Genomic DNA, 5403 nt, shown 5'->3' with positions numbered 1-5403 from the left:
TTGATTAGTAAATCTTTAAAATTTTCCAAGAGAGCTAAAAGAGAAAAAACAAAAAAAAAGAGTAAGCCTCAAATATGACATTACCACTGTAAAAGGTATCTATATTATATACAAAGAGAAAAACAAAAATTTACATGAAATATATTCATGCATGCATAAGAGTACTATAGATGATTTAGAAAATAATTTGGACTCTTGTCCATTTTGTCCAGGTAGACTATAGAAAAGCATTTACTAATCTTCAAAATAAGAACATGAAGTGTCCCTTAAGTAAAATATCTTCTCTTTCTTGTAGACAATTTCCTCATGAAAATTTTTTGCCATTTACTCTAGAAGATTTCTTCTCCAAACAATTCTTGCTTTTATTAAAAAGACCAAAGTAGCTACCACAGTTTCAGGTTATCCTTAGTAGAAGTGTGCCAGTTAGAAAGATAAGCAGAAGTGTTACCGTCATACTATGAAAGTAAGATGGAAGCAGGTTTGGGGCCTAGAATAGACAGTTTTCAATTGAGAAGATTTTATGAACACAGCAGTTTCATAATTCCATCTTTGGATGTTACTTGCACAACTTAGGTCCCTGGACAATTGGTTGGTTGTCACCAACCACAGCTTGACTAACTAAAACAGATAAAATTAAATGACGTAGGCATAGAAACACAAGATTAAGGCGGAAAGACCATGTTGAAGCAGCTAGGCACAGTAACGCACACTTATAATCCTAATGTCTTGGGCGGTGAAAGCGAGAGAATCTCAAAGTCCCTCAAAGCCAGACACTGTCTCAAATAATAATAATAATAATAATAATAATAAAAGCTATAGCTATAGCTTAGAGTGCTCCTGAGTTAGATGCTCAGAGAAAGAAGGAAAGGAGAAGGGGGCGGGGGAGAGACAGACAGACCCACGACAGACAGACAGACAGACAGACAGACAGACACACACACACACACACACACACAAATTGAGAAATTGAGGAAACTTGAACTTTCCAGTCCCCAAAGTCAGCTAAAGAGTTGACATCTCTATTTGGCCTCTTTCTTTTTCTCTGATAAATGACTAGACAAGGAGAACATATTATGGGAGAACATGTAACAAGGCCAGAAAGCAATTTCAGCAAGGATCAATACAATTTTTACAAAATGGAAGGATACTTTTATTTAAATGGAAAGATATTAGGGCATCTTATTCAAAATAAAACAAATATAAAAAATTGTGTATGATCTCAACAAAATAAAAAAAAAATCAGAGCTGCATTTAGCATAAACTTTGGGGCTGACCACCTTAATCAGGAGATACAATGCTTCAGATTAGCTGAGAGTACTCCTGGGTTAGATGCCCAGAGAATTTTCAGAAGAGAATTGAGAGTCCTACTCAACAAGGATCCAGCTGGAATCTTGGTAGAAACTTTACACTTGCCAATGATTTGTAAACTAAGACCCCACCCTCCAAGCCTCCACAGCAGGAAAAGGCAATCCACCATAGGCCATGAGCATCCCTGCGTATCTTTGCTGAGGGCACCAGATGGCACTGTTGTCCATGGCCTGGTCCTGAGCAGTTGGACTACACAAAGTGCTATGGTTTGAATATGGAGAGTTCCCTTTCAGTCATGTTGAAATGTCGCCCCTGCTGTAACAGTGCTGATAGATGGTAGGATCTTTGCAAGGTAATTACTAAAGCAAGCTCGTGACTAGACTAATGCAGCTCTCACGGAAGTGGACTTGTGACTGTGAGGACAGGTTGCCATGCAGAGGGGCTGCTGCTCTTGTTTTGTGTCTTGTATCTATCCCCACTTGCTCTTCCATTTTTTTTTTCTGCCAATTCTATTGCAGCTTAAGGCCTTCACAAACAAGCCCAGGGCCATGCACTTGGATTCCCTGGCATCCAGAACCACAACCTAAGTAAACATGTTCCTTTTATAAATTGCCCTTCTCCATGTATGTCAACAACAGAAAATGGACTGAGACCTGTAAATAACTTCATACATAAAGCTAACTGCAGGATGATTATGGCTGTTTTCCCAGATGAGGAGGACTGTTGCAAAGTTTGCTGCTTGTTTAAAAACTACTGGATCCTTGGTCTTTGGCTTTGTTTTGTTTTGTTTTAATGTTATATTTACTTATTTATTTGGTATAGGGTCTCACCACACAGCTTGGACTTGTAGTGATCCTCCTGTCTCAGCCTCCCCAGTGCTGGGATTACAGGCTTGTACCATCACCCCCACTTTTGGTGGCCAGCACAGCACGCCTGGGATTCCCTGGCCAGCACAGCTTGCAGTAATGGGGATCAAACCCAGGTCTTTGTGCTTGCCAGGCAGGTACTTAGACTGCCAAGCTATCTCCCCAGCCCACTGCTTCTCTTCTAAAGCCACCCACTGTGTTTATAGGTATCATCATACCTTCAATGTCTACCTGATGGAACTAGCACTCAGGAAACCAGTGTAAATATGGTGACCCATAAAAACTTAGCTAAAAGACCAGTTCACACACATATAAACCACAAGCATATCAACAGCTCTTAAAGTTTCAGAAACCCAGCCTTAGTTCCATCATCTCAGAGTCAAAAGAGCATGTCCAGACAATTGCTGGAGAGTTTACCTAGACCAGACAGCTCCTCTGAGCTCACTCTGAAGAGAGGATGCACTCAACCCTGCTATGGTCACTCCGGTCACTGATGGGTCTATGTGTGGAGGAACTTTGAGGACACCATTTACAGGATTGCTCCATACTTCAATGCATGATTCCTCTTAACTTTTGTGCCTTTTCAGGCTAATTAATCCAGTGCTAGTGTTCATTGCTTCTCACATGTGTATTCGACATTGTATTGTGCTTTTGCCTAAGCTCTTTGGATGACTGCTCAAGAGGCTAGAAAACCAGTAAAGCCCTTACAAATAATAGATTGCTGAGTGACCAAGGCACACGGGACACTCTTATAGATCAGATTAACTCCTTTACTTCCTTGTCAGAGTCAGCTTAGAAATCCTATAAGAAAGGAAACAAACCACAAACTCCTGGTGGATGGGAAAATTTTCAAGCCGGCCCTAGGGTCCGCGAGGGTCCGTCCTGGGACCACTGAAAGTGACTGCTTCTAGCTGGGCCTTGTTTCAAAAGATCACAAGTGACATGCTCAGCAAAGATTTGTCAGGGAAACTAAAAGATGGGGGAAATGTGGCAGAAAATGCCCCCAGCCAGTCTTTTAGTTGTCCAGGTAAGTTGTTCAGGTAGTTGTCCTGTTACTCCTTGTTGTAATTTGTGTTTAGTTGTCCCCCCAAAGCCTTGTGTAGTCATGGGGCCAGTATTTCTAGAGTTTGAGATTAATTCATGATCAAGGCTGCAATTATGGGTCTTGGTACTGCTGGGATTATGGGTGTGAGTACTATACCCCACCTGGGGCAGATGACCTGAATGCAACTTAAGGGAAACAGACTTATCCTTGTAGCTATTGTTGCTCCTTCCTTTTGCTCTCTGCCCTGTGCCACTCTGCCTTACAGCCAGTGGAGTATGGACTGAAGCCTCCAGTAACTGTGCGCTAAATAAACCTTTCCTTCCTTCAGTTTGGGTGTCAGGCATTTGTCCCAGCAATGAGAGAAGAGTAACTAAGACACTCCCCTTTCCTAGAAACAGCTGGTCACTGTGATGCATAGCTGGTCTCTAGGATGCATGTTGTAAGAGCCAATCAAAGACAGCCATGTACTCTACTTCTATACCTCCCATTTGAAACCCCATAAAAACTTCCCTCCCTGGGCCTTTGAGGTCTGACAGTATGAGAGACAACTGATTCCCTGTCAGTGTCCATCTTATGTTAAATAAATGTCTCCAAATCTGGATGTCATTTCAGTGTTTCTGTTGCCATAGCAATCAACAAGTTTATTTACCTTTTGATTCCTTATGTGTAAGATGAGTGTGGTAGATTAACTAATGAGCTACTTGTAACACTGAGCTGAACTGAATCAGCATGGTGCTGGATGTGGAAGGCCCACCTGAGGATTGTTGCCGGCAGCATGAAAGGAGAACTGGAGGGGAAGATGGTATACTGTGGATTCTCCTGGAGAAGCTTGTCCTGCTGGTAGTATTGACACAAACCCAGCTGTTATCCCCAGAGGAGCTGAGATCCTTGCTCTTGCTGAGGTGGCTGCAATTCTCTTTGGGGGAGCTTTGGTCCTTACTTTGAGCATTGCTTCCTGGCTCCAGTGCAGATCCCTCAGCCTGTTGGCACAGATCCTTCATTCCACTGGGGTAGACTTTCTAGCTTTCATGGACCTTTGGACCTTTCTAGTGCAGATCCTTGGTACACACTTCATGAGACATTGTTATGAGCTGTAGGGCTTCAGTTGGACTCGTGGAGGACATCACCATGGGCTCAAGGCCTAGAGGTTGGACCCATGCAGGACACTGCTGTGGGATCCAGGCCCTCAGCTGGGTTCTTTGGGTCTCTAGTGTGCGGCAAGTCCAAGAATATGGTGCTGGCATCTACTGACTCATCAGAAAGGAGAGCGTTCTCTTCACTGCTTTATCACATGGCAAGTTCAAGTGTCTCTTCTTATAAAGCCACACGTCCCATCGTGGACTTTATTGAATGATTTTATTCCTGATGGTTTTATTGTGTCTTGATCACTTCCTAAAGTTTTCAATTCCACATGCTATTAACATTTAAAGATTAAGTTTTCAATATACAAAATTTAAATTCAAATCATAGCACTTTTTCTATAGCTCTTAATTCAGAATCATTTGGATAACTAAGGACCCCCAAAATAAAAATTTTACTTCAATTTTACTTCCATAATTCATTTCACCACAAAATTTTCTAAGCATTCCAAACCACTAAATGCCAAAATGAATGAATAGAATCAGAGTTTAGTCTGCAGGGGACTTTGATAAAATTCACTCCTCTTGTTCTAAGAAATGAGAATAGTGTGGCCTGCAGTTTGGTGTACTAGAGATTACAGGCATTTCAGTGGATCAATACAGTTTGAAATAGATTTTTGTTTTAATTGTAATTTTTAAACTAGATTTTAAAAACTTTTCTTTTCCTGTAAATTGTATCTTTTATCCTTGTTGAGAACTCACAAGAGAATGAAAGTAGAATTATGGAGGTAGAATTATGGTGGAAACCAGATAGCTCAATGGACTAATGCTCCTGGCTTAGGCTGAGTGCAGTGGCCAGGGTTCAATCCCTGGCCTGCAGTGCCAGGCCCGCCCCCTGGGTGCACTGAGACTGTGATTGAGACTGGACATGGTGACCGGTGCCTGTAATCCCAGTTCTTGGGAGGCTGAAAACGGGAGAATCACAAGTCCAATCTACATAGTGAGACCCTATAGACCCTGTACCAAATATATTTTTTTAAAAAAAGAATTATGGAAGAAAAAGGTTTTCTGAAGAGAGAGCAGAGTCAACATATCAAAATGTTTC

The sequence above is a fragment of the Octodon degus genome, unplaced genomic scaffold (assembly GCF_000260255.1).
Source record: "Octodon degus isolate 3935 unplaced genomic scaffold, OctDeg1.0 scaffold00009, whole genome shotgun sequence".
Classification (NCBI taxonomy): domain Eukaryota; kingdom Metazoa; phylum Chordata; class Mammalia; order Rodentia; family Octodontidae; genus Octodon; species Octodon degus.
This window is presented reverse-complemented; position numbering follows the sequence as displayed.